A 15,927-nucleotide genomic window follows, 5' to 3' on the forward strand; every position below is an offset into this window, starting at 1 on the left:
CACGTTACCAAGATGTCATTTAATCTGTATTTGGCATATCTCAAGTTTTCATCTTCATTAATAGAGCCATCAAAGTTTCATTGGGTCTGACTGGTATTGGACACAGTGTGGCTCCCTGGAGGGGGTGGAGTATGTGCACAGAAAGCCTCTGGTTGCCAGATGGTGGCTGTTAATCTGCTTGCTTCAGGGGTGTGAGGCGGAGTAAGCTTGCCTGGCTCTCAGCCAATGGGGCTCCCTCTCCCCACTGATTATACAATGGTCTTGTGGCAGGATCTCCTCGGCACGACCAGCAGGCATAAAGCCCAGGGTAGAGAAGGCAGCAGAGGTGCTTGATGAAGGGATGATAGAATATCTAACCTGTCTTTCCAGAAGGAGTCCTAATTCTGACCTTCTGGCACCTAGCCGAGGCCGCTGTATCATGAAATCCCTGTGCATGGCAGTGAGGCAGATTGCAAGTGTTGATCCTAGCAATGAGAAAACCTTGGCCTTGAATTCTAACTCTCCTCTTTAGTAAGTGTGTTATTCTACTTCCTGTTACTATAATGAAATACCTGAGGCTTGGCCTTACAGTGGCCAAGGGTATTCAAGAAGGAAAAACAGGAAGCCAGTGCAAGAGGAAGGGCCAGTCCCAACCTTGCACAAGGTTCACCTCTTAAAGGTCTGTGACCCCCACCAAAACACTACACTGAAAAATGAACTCCTGGCACATAAACAGTTTTGAAATCCACCCAGCACACGTTCAAAGCACAGCAATGAGGTTTCCGAAGCCAGGCATAGCACGCACTTCTTTTGAGTCTCAGATGATGAACTTGGTTCTGTTGCTATCCTGGGTGTCTCACAGGGTTGCCTAGACAGGGAAGCTGATAGAGAAAAATCCCTTAGTCCCATGGTCCAGCAGGACATTCTGGGAGCAGATCCCAGAGACTCTCACACATGTCCCGCACAGGGCCAGATGAGGGTGCTGATCAGAGTCATGTGTGGTCCTGAGGGGCCTCGGCACTGAGCTGGTGGGTGATCAATCGTGTCAGCAAGGCTTCTTTGGCAATACCACGCAACAGCCTGATGCAGGGGTGGCAAAGCTTCACAGCTACACTGTGAAGGTGACAGGAAGAAAACAGAGTCAGTCAAGTCTATGGGTGCCTTTTATGTAAACTAAACTGTGTGTGATAAGGACAAAAGCACAGCAAATCAGGAAGCTCTATGTGTGCTATGAGAAAACACCCACCAATTTAAGGGTATGGAACATCATCATGCCACTGCTCCCAGGCTGAGGGAGGGCATGGCAGGGGATGGGGGTAGAAATAATAAATAAGAACCCAGCACAATCACATAATGATAGTGTGTAGGAGCTGAGTCACGGAGCACAGCGTATTCAACATTATGTTCCTGGGACTAAAAGAAAAAATAAAAGCTCAACGACAGCAACAACAACAACAAATATTCAGGGAAAAGAGAATCTCTAATTCATAGCTTGTGAACCTCAGGGTCAGGGCATGAGAAGTAGTATCTAGGTGGCTATGGAATAATCTCTCTCTCTCTCTCTCTCTCTCTCTCTCTCTCTCTCTCTCTCTCTCTCTCTCTTTCTCTTTCCTCTCAAAAATGGGAGACCAGCTGCAAGCAGTGGCCTGAGACCCAAACTCCTCTGCTTCTATCAGAACGCTCAATCTCTCCTAAGTTAGTCGCCTTAAGGCACTTGCAGAGTTCTTCCCATTTCTCCTCCCAGACCCACCTTTTGTGACTTGGTCACTCTGGAGCTCTCAGAAGGTGTGGTGCTCATTCTTGTTAAAACAGTTGAGAATTTCCTGGATTCCCAGCCCTTCGGCCCTCTGTGTAAGTGTGATTCTTTTTGTCATCAATGAGACCTTTGTATGCAGCCAGGCAGGAGGAGCTCCCTGTGTGAGACAGGACCACAGGGGAACTCCTGTCACTTCCCTAGAGGCTGAGAAAGACATGGCAAGCGTGTCATGGTGCACGCTTTGTAGTACGCTTTTGTCAACTTATCATTTTTAAATATGAATGTGAGGTTGTTGGAATGATATAATGGTCACTGTAGAAGTGATCTTAATTACCACCAAGTACAGCAGAGCAGGGGAAGCAACAATTTCCCTCGTGAGTGACATCATTCCTAGAAGATTTGTCCTGTTCCCAGCTCAGTGCCCATTTCCCCTGAATATAATATATTTGACCAGCACAAATAGAGACTGAAGAGAACATGGAATGATGTGCTGTGTTACTTGTTACAGGAGGCTTTTTCTTTTTTTTTTTTTTTGTGGTATAGCACTGAGAATGAAATTCAGCTGGATACTTCTAAGAGATAATACTTATGTTTCTATTCCATCTGTCACCATCCTTTTCTTTTTTCTATGAGTTTTCTCTCTTTCTTCCTTTCCTCTTCCTCTTGTTTCTTGGCCAACTGAATGCCTTATCCACGAGAAGGAAGTGATTGGTTTGAAGACGGATGTGCAGCCTGGCTATCCCAACCCAAGGCTTTCATGAAATGCCTTTGAAGATAAAAAGAAAGATGTGCTCTCTTTTCTAGAACAGCTGCATAGAAAACAGTAACTGCTGATGACAGGAGCCTGACCAAGAGGGCTGCCGGTGAGGAGAGACGATGGAGCCCAGAGCAGGAGCAAGCAGGAGCTGGATGCGATGACCAGGAGCCAGTGAGGAGTCAGCCCTCGCCAAAGCCTGAAAATTGCATTCATCCCCTCTGGGGACGCATCGGCTCCCTGGCTGGACTGTAGAAGGCTCAAGTCCATTTTCTGTCACCCACAAATCTAAGATTTCTGAGTAATGTGCCAAGCAAGGAAGACAAACACTGGCACACTGAGGAACATGCATTCATTTATCAAACATTCAGTACGTGTTTACTTTATGGCAGAAAGTTCCTGTGCATAATAAAACCTTATGACTCATTTCAAAGAAAGAAACCTACGTACTTGTTCAAGCATACTTGCCACATCACTGCATATCTGAAAAAGTTTGTATGAATATGTGTGTTTATATGTGTGTGTGCATGTTTGTATTTGTGTGTATGTGTGTACACCATTACTTCAGTAACTAAAAGGTAACACGGCTGTATTTTGGACGTATGCTATGTAAGTAAGGAGTAATTAATCAGTTTTCTGCCAACTTTTTCATTTATGACTACATTTGTGTGAGGGTATGAGGAATTATTTTAAGGCTGATGTTTATTAATAGGCTGATAATCTGGGTGACTTTGGGCAATTTGCCACTTTGTGCCTTCAGTTTTTATTTGTAGAGGTGATAATGTCTATGTCAACTGATTATTGTATGTAATAAATCAGCAAATCATGTCAGGTGCTTAGAATAGCAGCTAGACAATAAAATCCCTCAGAATGATAGCCTTTGCTATCACTAATGCTATTACTATTTATATTATTATCACTACATTAATATGAAGGAATTTTCACCGCTAGACTCAATGATTTGCCTGAATCACCCAATTTGATACAGTAAATCTATGCTGCCATGCAATATTCCTTCATTGTTGGCTACTGCAGTTAATTTTTTCCAAAGTTTTCCATATTTGGCAATAACTGCAAAATTCAGCATCATGGATGAGTGACTGGGAAACACATTTGTCCCTGCAGAAAAGTTAAAACACTTTTTTTAAAGACACACAAACGTGGTCTGGTCTTGAATGTCTTTAATCAAGATTGGAAGTAGAGCTACTTTGAATTTTGGTCACAGCTGTTGTACATGTAAACAGACCTAATCATGGGAGATGAACCATTGTTTTGACAAGAATTTCTTTCTTATTTTTGTGTCCTTAACATATCACTGGGTATCAAAAGGAAAAATTTGAAGGAAATTCTTTTTTTATGTCCTTGATCATTTAAAATGTTTTTAAAAGTGGACCTCCTGCAAGACCATGTTTCTTGTTAGTCACATTGACACGCTGTTGAGCTTGACACATCTAAAAGGCTTTTTATTGTTTATAGATTTTTTTCACCACAAAAACGAGCTTTCAAAATGCAAAAATATGCATTTGTGATCAGATCCCTCTTTGCGCAGGGAAATAATTTTGAATCACAAAGAAATAAAAGTGTTTCACAACAGTGTTAAGGGGATGGTACATTCTTCATTTTCCATAAATTACTAGGACAGAAAAGTACTCAATTTACCAATTTGCCAAAGTTTGCTGGCAATATATATATATATATATATATATATATATATTTTTTTTTTTTTTTTGCTGAGCTAAATCCCCAGCCCCCATCAATCTATATTTTAATTTTGGATCTATACATGTGTCATCCAGTTCTGGGGATATATACCTCACTTGATAACTAGTATGAAAGGAAAGATTCATTTAGTTGCACAAATATACATTTTAATACTTCTGTCATAACAAATCAAAAACAAATCAAAAGCATACAAAACTATCTGTTTTTGATTTTTTTATGATACAGAATTTCAAAACAATATAATAGGAAATTAACAATGGTTAATGTGTTACATACTGTTATCTCCAAAGTAGTTTCTTAGATCACAAGACATAGACATGCAAAATTGATCAAAAGATATAAGCACAAAGTGTTCTTTCTAGTGAACGAAAAGAAACTGGTATAATTACCTTAGCTAAATTTTCTTTTTCCTTTCTTTAAGGTCTGAGGATATAGCTCAGTGGCACAGCATCTGCCTGGCAAGCACAAGGTCCTGAGTTCAAGTCCCAGTACAAAAAATAAAATAAAATATTTTAAAAAGGCTTAGAGAGTGAGACAATTTCTCTCATTAAAAAAAAAAAAAAAAAGAAAGAAAGAAAGAAAAAAGAAAGGACTGGGATATACCTCAGTGGCACAGTGTTTGCCTGGCAAGTGTTATGTTATGAGTTCCATTCCTGGTACAAAAAAATTATGAAATTGCCTTGTTTTTACTTTTTTATTTTATGAAAAAAATTCATAACAAAATAATAAAAAATTATCAATACTTAATATACTATTGCTACCTTTAAGGTAATTACTCAGCATATAAGGCCTAAACCAAAAAAAACATTCTTACAAAAAAGAAACAATAACACAAAACTTTCTTTTCAACAAAGTAAGATAAGCTAGTAGAATAAGCAAACAAAAATCTAATAATAATAAATGCTGGTGAGGATGTGGGGAAAAGAAAAGCAAATGTCTTCTATTTTGCTGATAAGAATGTAAATTAGTACAAACACTATGGAAGTCAGTGTGGAGAAGGCTCAAAAAACGAAAAATGGAAATTCCACTTGACCTAGCTATCTCCTTTTAGGATACATGCATATCCTTGTTTATAGCAGCACAATTTATAATACATTAGCTAGGTCTTAGAAACAGCATATATATCCATCAACTGATGGATAGAGAAAATGTGGCATTGATACACAATGGGATACTACTATGCTGTAAGGATAAACTTGAGACATCTGTACGCAAAGGATGCAATATGAGAACATAATGTTAGTATTAAGTGAAATAAGTGAGACATATAATTGCAAATACCCCACGGTCTTTTTTATAAGAAGCAATATATGTGTCACAGGGAGAAGTTCCAATACTTCCCCACAATCCATGTTCTGTTGTTTTAACAATATTTTAAAATAGAACTTTCTTCAGTATTTGAATTATTTCCCAACAGAGCTCCTGCTGGAAATTGGAAGAAATACTTTCAATTTTTTCTCTTCTTTTTAGGTGAGATCTCATGTTGCAACGCATACACACACACACAGACACACACACACACACACACACACACACACACACAAGAATATTTTTCTCATTTGGTATTACTGGTTGACTGATCATTTTCCTTTGTAGATTCTTCAGTTCAATAAGACTACTTAACCTTTGTCCTTTAGTGGACATCAAGGTGAATGCCACATTCTAGACTTGCACATCGCTACTCATGATTATGGATTGCAATTGTTACATGAATTTGAACCATAATTTTTGGGTTTTGTGAATAATGAATGGAATTTTGAAAGATGTAGTCTCCTAATGCTTAAAACAGTTGCATTACATAAGCAAATGAAATGTCCTTAGAAGCTATATTAAGGTATATTACAAATTATTTATTTATTTTAGTGCCCGGGATTGAACTCACAACCTCATGTCTGCCAAGTAGGCACTTACACCACTGAGCTAAACTCCCAGCCCTGCAAATTATTTACTAATACAGCATGCATAGGTTTTTCTTTGTTTGTTTGTTTTGTTTTGTTTTGCTTTTTTTTTTTTTACAGTGCTAGAGATAGAACCTAGGCCATTACATTCATCTACGTTCCCAGACCTTTGTCTGTTTTCTGGTTATTGGGAATTGAACTCAGGATCTTGTGAGGAGCTGTGCTGCTGAGTTACATCCCTGACCCTCCATTCTCAGACTTTTAAAGAAATTTTATTTTGAGACAGGACTTCACTAAGTCACACAGTGGCCAGGATGAATCTCAAAGCTGAGATCCTTCTGCCTCAGCCTCCCCAAGGAAATATTGTTGAATCATCTGTTCTAGAAAGAAGAATAACAACGAAGTCCTGCACCATTACACTTCATATTATCAAGAAGTATTTCAGTTACTTGCTCGAATTTTAAATTTAGGCTTAGTCAATATTATTCATGTTCTTCTGGGGATGATGTGTGTTCAACCCAATATTTTATACATAAAGGGCATCTGGATGTCCCTAGGCCTTGCTTAGCTGTGGGCATACAGGAAACTAAATTAGCATGGATAGCTCCTGAGAGTCCTTGTGGCTGCCACCAGGTCCTCCTGAGCATACCCTGGTCCCCTCCATGGCTCCATCCGGGCTCCCCTGGGCCAGGAGTTCTCCACTGCTGTCCCAGAAGGAGAGGCAGACTTGCTGTGAGCTCTATGGTGGCTGCAGGGGGCTGGCCTTCCTGTCTGCGTGTCAAACTTCATCTCTTTACCACGCAGGTAGCGCCCTTTGGATAAAGAGACTGACGTGGCTTTCATCAAAGCCGTTCATCTTGCTACTTCTGTCTTCATATAACATCTTCTGGTTTCAGTTTCCTGTGGTGTCTTAGAACCACATAGCAGCTGTGTGTCAGAGTTTACAAGGGAAAAGATTTAATACAAGACACATAATTTAAAGTATTATTTTATAACATTCAAAGAGTCAAATGTAAATGTGTGGAAGACTTTTGCACACACTAGACACCCAAAGATTCCATCTGAGGGCCTTGATCCCATGACAGTGTCCTGTAGAAGTCCATCTGAAGACCTAGAGTCCATGAGAATGTCTCCTGCAAGTCTGTATTAAGGATCTGTACCAGGAAGGCCCAAAGGTCAGCAGTGGGAGCTGGAAAGTCTGTGTCCGTGGGCTGAAGGATCTGTGCCAGCAGGCTGAAGGATCTGCACTGGAGCCAGGAAGCGATGCTCCAGGTAAGGACCAGGGCTCCCTTCAGAAGAACTGCAGTCATCCTCAGTGATAGTGAGGACCTGAGCTCCTCCGATGATAACAGCCAAGTTCATATCAGGAAAGCCAGCACAAGAAGCTTCTCCAGGAGAATCAACAGTGCACCATCTTCCCCTCTAGTTCTGCTTTTAGGCTGTTGGCAACAATCCTCAAGTGGGCCTTCCATACCCTAGAACCACACTGATTCAGCTCAGCTGGGGGTTACCAGTGGACTATTAGTTAATCCACAACAATCTGATTCCATTGCTAATACCTGGGCTCAGATTCCTCTCCGGAATCCTGTGCCACTCCAAACAACTCTTCCTGTCAAAACGCCTGCAACTCTGACATAAATTCATGCAAATAAACGGTTTGAAGGTAGCAGGGTAAGAGGTCTGAAGCTGAAGTCCTAGCACCCGGTTTTGTGGCTGTTAGCATAAGTCATTGTAGGGGATCATTCTGTGTGATGGCTTAAGAACAGAGTGATGGTTGTTCCTTAGTGGGTAAAATAGACCCTGAGGCTTTATGAGAAGTTTCTTTTGTGTTTTTGTGGTTCTGATTCTACTGGACTTTTAAGAAATTTATTACCTATTGCTGATAGCTATAAATACAGACACCATCATGCAAAGTAAAACTTTAAATCTGGGAAAGATCAAAACGACTTTGCCCTGAAGTTCTTTGGGGTCTGGCCCAGATGTTGAAGTGGTATAGGAGGAGATAGTCGTGACTTCTGCGTGATATTTGCATGCAGAGAACTTTAAAAATAGGTGACATTTATTTCCTATCTTCATATTTACTCTGCGTTAAGGTCATAGGATCTCTTTGGCGGTGTTACTGATGCTCCAAATCAGTGTTCGAATGGAGTGGAATGGAAATTTTGAGCCTAGGAACAATAAATATATTCTATGTTCCTATAACATTCAAGTTGTAGTATGTCTAGCAGTCAGTGAAGGTTCTTTTGCCTTTGAGCTCTGAAGTAAGAATTTTTTGTTTGTAAATCTCAGAGATTTTTTTCATGCATTTATTGAAAACCAAATGCAGCTACATAATCTACTTTAAGTAGTTTTGGCAAAGACCCTGCACCATCCTTTACCTGGGCTGCAGACGTGAGACATCCGTCCACACAGCCTGTGATCTTGTGGTCCTGTCTCATACCTGTTAAACCCAGGAAGAGGGCGGTGGATAAAAAAATCAGGAACACTGCTCTGATGCTGTTAATAATGTCTGATTCCAAATTTATAAAGTTTGAATAAAAGACAGTTTATAGGTTATTTGTTTTTTCTTTTAAAGGTGTAAAATTTTATATGATGGTTTGAGTGAAACTGTGTGTGTCCAGCCGTGGCCAGACAGGGCATGTCTCACAGTCATTTAACTGATGCTGGGTTTGAGCCTGTGAGAAAGGACCCACGGTGATTCCTTTCTTGTCTGTCGTTTGATCCACCCCCTCCCCCACGAGGCTGGCAGGACCAAGCTCTACTGACCACTGCTTGCTTGCGTTCCAGGGTCAGGTTAGTGACGGTCAATAAAGTCTTCCTAGGAGACACAAGGCTTCCCTAGCTGAGCTGTCGCCTTACCGCTGGGACCGGAGATTCTTCAAACTACACACAGGACGATGGTGAGTGAACCTTACCGACTTGTCCCACGGGGCAGCAGTGTAATAGGGACAGTGGGTGCCAACACAGTAATCTTTATCTGACTGTCCCCTGGGATGGGCATATAACAGCCTGGCTTTCCCTCGGTATTGTGCTACTTGTTACTCTGTGCCCATCCAACTTAGCAAACATTTTATTGAGCAGATACTATGTGATTGCAGGGACAGGATAGCAAAGGGCAAGAGTAGAGTGTGGGTGACACATGAGAAGAAAGGGATGATGGTGGAATTAATGTGATGAGAGAAAAATTCTGTGAGAGGAGAATAGATCTTCCCACCCCCCAGAGGATTAAACTTTCTGGAACTTTTGGTTATCTCAGATTACTTGAACTTCTTGCCCTTATGGGCAGGTTTTGGTGATTGTTCCGAAATGTGAGATCTTCATGACCTTTTGTGATTATAGTCGTGCTATGCAGCAACGTAGAAGTCACCCTGGGTGATTTAAGCTTGCAGTTTTATTATTGCCAAGCACTGGGCAGGGGCCATTAAAGGCATTTTGTTTTCACTTTATAAAGCAATTTTGTGAACCTTCTGTGTATGCTGGGTGTTATGGTTGATACACTGTGTCAACTTGAGAAGTTTAGAAGTTTAATTGAGAGACTCAGCAGGGAGCCAGGATCCTTACTTAGTAAACATTCTCATTCTGTGCAAGAGGAGGGCATAGAGATTTTGAGTGGGCCACCAGCCCTGGGTAGGGTGAGGGTGGCCTGTGTACAAGATAAGGAGGAGAGGAGAAGAGGCTTGTTCCCCACTTTTGCTCTGGCTGCTGCCTTGAAGTGTTGCCCCAATACCGTGCTGTCCTGCCTTAGAGTCAGCTGATTATGGACTGAAACCTCCACAAAGAGTGAGCTAAATAAACTTTTCCTTTCTTCATTTTGGGTGTTGGATATTTGTCCCAGCAATGAGAGAAAAGTAACCAAGACACTGGGTCACAAGTGGCACGGGAAGGGTGAGGTGCGTGGTGTACTAAGTCTAGAAACCATCAAAGGAGCAGATGGTCTTGTTCTGATAACTTCCTCCATTTATATATTTTCTGTATTTTTTTCCTTCATTTGGAGGATAATTTGGATCTTATGTAGTCATCTATGTTATATTTATATTGTAATATTATATTCTTACGAATTTTTTGTTCATATTTATAAATCAGCAGCAACAGCAGCATGGATGAAAACGATGTGGTATTTTATACAATGGAATATTACTCAGCTATCAAAAGGATGATCTTGAGGCTTTTATAAGTAAATGGAGGCAACTTGAGACTGTCCTCATAAGGTAAATAAATCAGACTCACATTTGTAAATATGACATTGTCTCTCTAGTGTAAAAAATAAATAAGAATAAACAAAACTGTTTCTTCACATTCATGCCAAAACCCATTTAGGACAAACCTGGATCTAATTCCAGACACCAGCCTTTGAGTTTCTACAAAGCCGTAGGTTAGGACTTTCTTTCTAGGGCTCCTTTGTAAGGGAGAGGTGAGTTCACTAGAAGAGGCCACACTTTGCTTTCTGAGCATTTCTGACCAGGAGTAATTTATTTCCTGAGCAGAACTGCTCAGCAAAATTTTGCCATTGGTAAACTCCACATCAGGTAATGAACAGGACTGAGCCATTTCCTCCAGAATTGTAGAATTAATTAAACCCATGAACCACTGTATCTTTAATTTTTATGATATCAGACATGAAGCTGTTACCATCTTCAGCTTGTCAACCAACACCTTGGAGATCAAATTCTCCTAGAGGGTCAGACAGCTAGAAGAAAGTCAAATGTGCATTAGTGTCACAAGGGCTCTGCAGTTGATGGTTCAGTGCACGTGTCGGGCAGGGTTTGATTCAGAGGAGACACCGGGGTTCAGCTGGCGCGGCAGCCTGGGTTAGGAAGCTGATCTGTGATGGCAGCTGTGTGAGTGCGGCCGACACTTACCCTCTCCGAATCCTACTTTCCTCATCTGCAAAAATGGTTCACTTGGAAGGGAGCTTAGAAGGGACATCGAAGTCACAGATGTCTGTGCAATGCAAGGAAAGTGCTCGCTGGCTCCTGCTCAGTAACTGACAGGAAAACTCTGGTGGCAATGACGCTTTCTCTTCCTGGTTTACCTCCCCCCACCTGTGCATGCCACACTTGTGGGATAAAACCTGTCCAAAGACCTTGTGAAGTTGATCCCTGCCCATGTCACCAGCTCCATCTCCTCTCTCTCTCTTTCATCCTCTTCACATGCACCAAGTGCCCACTTTATTTTTTTGAATATGTTTCTTTGGCTGAAAAACACCATTTGGACCTTGTATGAACTTACCATTCTTTCTTCTTGGGGTGTCAGCTTAAATGTCACTTCCCCAAGGGAGTCATTCCTGCAGCCCTGAGACATCAGACCTCCATCTTGGATACTCCCAGGGTGACTTTCCATCTGGGAAGCTCCACCCCCTGCTAATTGCACACTCATTAATCATTAGTGGTTTAATGTCTGTGTCTATCACTCACAGGCGACTTGGAGAACGCCAGGGGCTGTTTTTCATATTCAGGTCTTACCACAGTTTTTGGCACTGGGCATCAATAGCATCAATGAACAGAAGAGGGGTCAAATAAAGAATTGCCTTATTTCAAAGGTTTCCTTTTACCCTCCCTGATGTGTGCTTATTAGAAGATCATATGTTGGGATCCATAAAGGCTTTTTACCAAAGTCACAAGTTTTTGCCCAAAGAAGTAACCCTTTCACTCTTGATCAGGACAACACTTCCCCTGCGACCATTGATTACCTGTTGAGTGGCAGCCTCAGGTAGTGAATGAGCTGTCTGTGCTCTGACCAGCAAGATACTAGGTGATGTAAAGAGACCACCTCTCGGGAACAGATGCCTCACTTACGATGGCAACCGAGATGTGGAGTCTGCAGGTGCCGGGCAGACACGTGCTCTGCAAAGAATCTTCAGATCTCTTTAGAGAACGGGGCTTACGCTATTTAATCAGCCCCAGGCAGAAGAAATGGCTTCATTGCAGCTCAATGAGAGCCAGATCACAGGAGGAAGATAGATGGCCAAGGCAGCTCATCGCTGCGAGCATATTGTCTTAATTTAAAGGAACACTTGCGCTAATCAAGAAGTAAAGTGTAAAATGTCTAGTGGGGAGGGCCTGTTTGTTTAACTCTCTGTGTGCCCCTTAAGGAAAACCTCTCATTTGCTTTCTTAGTTCATGTTTTAAAGGAATGGAAAGTAGATTGCTCAACTACTTAAGAAGTAAAGCCTGGCTTGGAAGTAAAACCGTTTAAGGAAGGGTTTTTTATACCTGAAAAGTCTGAATCGCTGATAAAAAATATGTTTCTGGCCATGTATGGCAGTGTATAGCAGTAAACTCAGTGACGAGGCTGAGACAGGAAAATCTGACTGTTAGGTCAATATGGGTTATCCAGTGAGACCCCATCTCAAACAAAGAGGAAAAAAAATATTTTTTGGTGTTTTGAGCAGGTCTTGCTATGTCGTGCAGCCTATCCTTGAGCTCACTGTGTATCTCAACCTACCTCGAACTGGTGGTGATTCTCCTGCCTCAGCCTCCCCAGGGCTGGGATTAAGGGTGTGTGCCACCATGCCTGGCAAGTGGAAAACCCTGAAGCCAATAACTGAGGTCTAGGAGGGCCAGACAATTTGTTGGGTGCTTGTAAAGCACATGGTGTTTGTCAAGGAATCCAGATATAGGTAGAGGCTATGTCGTGTGCTACATGGACGGGGTGGGTCCTCACAGGATGGTGTTTGCAGTGACTCAGTACTCTACTCCATTCCAGCTCAATCTGTTTTACTGAAGCATCATCAAAAAACACTGATGTGTAGTCAAGATGTGCAAAGTGAATACAAAAAAAAAAAAAAAAAAAAAAGAAAAAAGAATACCTTAGGGTCTGGAGACTTAGCTCAGCGGCATGAGCGCCTGCCTTGCAAGCCTGTGGTCGTGAGTTTTATCCCTGGTACTGGTAAAAAATCCAAAAAAAAAAAAAAAAAAAAAAAAAAAGATGTACAAAGTAGGGTTTCCCATCGTCCCAGAGTTATTATTATTATTATTTTTTAATGTCCTTGTGGTCAAAGTATTTAAAATCTAGTCTCTATGCACACTTCAATTACACAATGCAATGTATACTATCAGAATTTATTTATCCTCCATAAAATGAAACTCCATGCACCATGACCAACATGTCCCCTTCTCTCTGTCCCTCCAGCAAGGGAACCACCTCTCTGCCTTGCTTTCAGTTTCTAGAATTATCCCGCATGGGTGTTAGAAGATGGATATTCAGGTCAGCCGCAGTTAGCTCCCTGGTTTTCAAGAGTACTAAGAAGGCACCCCAGGGCCCTGTGAGGTCAGTAGCACCCACCGGAACTCAGGATCCTTTCCAGACTCTTCTTATTCCAAGTCCAAGCAGGTGACAAATAGTTTGGGGTCCCCCTTCCAAGGGGATGGGTCTTAGTCACTTGTGGTGTGTCACAGCCAGGTTTGCATTACAGCCCCGAGGCTCAGCACAAAGCACTCTAACAGCCTCCTCTACCCGGCTGACTTTTCCAGATGTCTCAGAACAACACCCAGCGACCCACTTTACCCTGGAGAGTTTATAAAGGTGCATTTGCTGAGGAACTGGCTGAGCGTCCTTGATCTACTCCTTCAGCATCTTAGTCCCAGATAATCTCCCTGGAACATGGTATCGAATCTTACTTTACCTGAGGCACAGTGAACACAGGGTTTCAGCAAATGATACGCTAAACTCTCTAAAGTGAAGAAGAAACTTAAGAAGCTTAACAATGGATGTAGAAATATTATCACCAGCGATCGAGCAGTAGTATCCAGTCTTTCTCCACCTGCAGGCACGAATTTAGGCTTAAGCAGATGAAGAGAACTCTGGGGAAGTGTGCGGTTTTAGAGTGATTAAGGACCTGTAAGTCAAGGGGTGGGGGTATTGGATTAGCATAAAGCATGTGTCACTTGCCTTTTGTCTGGAACCTGAATGACAATTGCCGAACTGAACATTCCCAAGAGATGGCAAAGTTTTTACAGATCTTCAGCGGAAATCAATGCCACTGAAACAAGGGGCAGGTTCCTATTTTAGGTAGGAGATTTTTTTTGTTCTTTGTGCGTTGGTAGCAGGTCCCTGAGTAATCCCAGGGACCAGAACTCAGCTCTCTGCTGTGGGATGAAAGTGAGCCATTTCTCGAGAAGTAGCAATATGTTTCCTGACATTTAGTCACATGAAAAGAGCCACTAATTCCCAATGACCTTGGCCACAGGCAACATGCCAAAATCTGGCAAAAAATTGGGCTAATTCTTTCATGGCGCATGTGGTATGTGTATATGATATTCAGTGAAACAGGAGCTCCCCTCAAAGAAAGCCACCTATCGAAGCCTAGAGGTGAAAAATAATGTTTGAACGTATGGCAACTGTCCAGGGGCGCCCAGTACAAATGGACCACTTTGCCAGCCTGACTTCTAGTACTGCTGGACTGAAATCACTGCGATCTTGTTGAAGGACTTTACCTGGGAAAGGGGCAGAGAGCCCACGTGAGGAGGGGCTTCTGTGGACCTCAGGTCACTCGGTGGTGGCCTGATGTTCAGAGCTGTGGAAAAGCAGACCGTGCAGTCTGCCTCTCCTCACCTCTCAGAAACTGATGGCCACGCATCTCTCAGAAGACTGGCAGGATTTGTGCCACGCGGACACTTTTGCGGAGCTCCAACTATGCTAAAGAAGCACCAGTCAAACTCTAAGCAGGAGAAGGATGCCCACTTAGAGAAGAGGCTCTGAAAATGTGTGGTCTGGAACATCCAAGATTGCTGGTGCCTCTCTGATCCCTGCTTCTGATCTCCTCGTAGTTAGAAACATGAGTTGAATTACCCTTATCTTAACATCCTTAGCATTCAGTGTTGTTATTGGTTATAAAATTAGCTGCTTCCTCTCATTTCAAATCCACTGGCAGTTTGGGGTGGTTTGAGCTGAGTGGGTTGGACAAGGGGAAATAGGCGATTTCCTCTGCCCCTTGTAGAGTTAATCTCTCATCCAGATACTGTTAACGCATCTCTTTCAACAGCCGTCTTTATTCCCAGTGTAGCAGCGGAACGGTAGAAAGCAAGTTTCTCCTTTGGAATGCTCCAACTCAAAGTCCAAATGATAGATGATTTCCCGATCCTGAAGAAGACGCTTAAGCATTTGTACTGCTTTCAACAATTTATCCCAGTTTGAGCAAGACAGACCATTTCTCATCTAAACATGGAGCCGTCAGGTTTTGTGTGAGCTAACAAAAATGCCTAGTACCCATCCTTGTGTTGGGTGCAGAGAAGGATCCAGGAAAGAATTTGTAACTGGAAATATTATTTTCTAGTGCCCACCATTTGACACTTGAGAAGGTCTCTACTGTCCACACAAACCTCTCTTCTTACCAAACTACAGGCTTGGAGCCCCTGAGAGAGCAAACTTCCTTGCCAGTGGGCTTTGGATATTCTGAATTCACTCTGGTAACTTATTAAAGGACACCTCTGTTTCCTCGTTGCCACATTCTGCCACTCATTCTGCATCAATCTGTCTCTCCCCACAACCCTCACCAAGTACCTGCTGGGGCTGCTTGTGTGGTCCCAAATTTGGGAAGAATTCCCAGCTTCACTTGTCCTAACAAACCTTGCTTTTGCCTAAGTAAAACTGATATTTCAGCAGATATTTTTTGTTCGGTGTGATACGTTTGAACTGCTAGAGTGTCACTTGTGTGGAAATATTTGCAAATGTCTTCAGAAAGGAGGTCCTACCCCTTTCCACAAAACAATTATAGGAAAGTCAGCATGTGTTTCAAAAACTTGCTTATTTTAAACCAGTCTATGGCTTTCTTGAAACTCCTGCTGCTTGGAAGGCTGAGGCAGGAGAATTGCAACTTT

General features: G+C 42.2%; 1 long non-coding RNA gene across 6 annotated transcripts in view; it reads left to right on the top strand.

The window, feature by feature from the left end:
- LOC106028886 (uncharacterized) overlaps positions 1–15,927 on the top strand; it is a 110,435-nt gene that overhangs the window by 86,321 nt on the left and 8,187 nt on the right. For 5 of the 6 annotated variants that reach the window (XR_010047944.1, XR_001202519.2, XR_010047943.1 and 2 more), the window contains 2 exons: positions 8,897–9,009; positions 10,193–10,317. This is a non-coding gene — a long non-coding RNA (uncharacterized LOC106028886). Of the gene's footprint in view, positions 1–2,539; positions 4,089–8,896; positions 9,010–10,192; positions 10,318–15,927 lie in introns of those variants that run through there. The other variant, XR_010047940.1, reaches the window with a different exon arrangement.

The sequence above is a fragment of the Cavia porcellus genome, unplaced genomic scaffold (assembly GCF_034190915.1).
Source record: "Cavia porcellus strain 051 isolate PalLab524CR breed Dunkin Hartley unplaced genomic scaffold, mCavPor4.1 scaffold_6, whole genome shotgun sequence".
Lineage (NCBI taxonomy): Eukaryota > Metazoa > Chordata > Mammalia > Rodentia > Caviidae > Cavia > Cavia porcellus.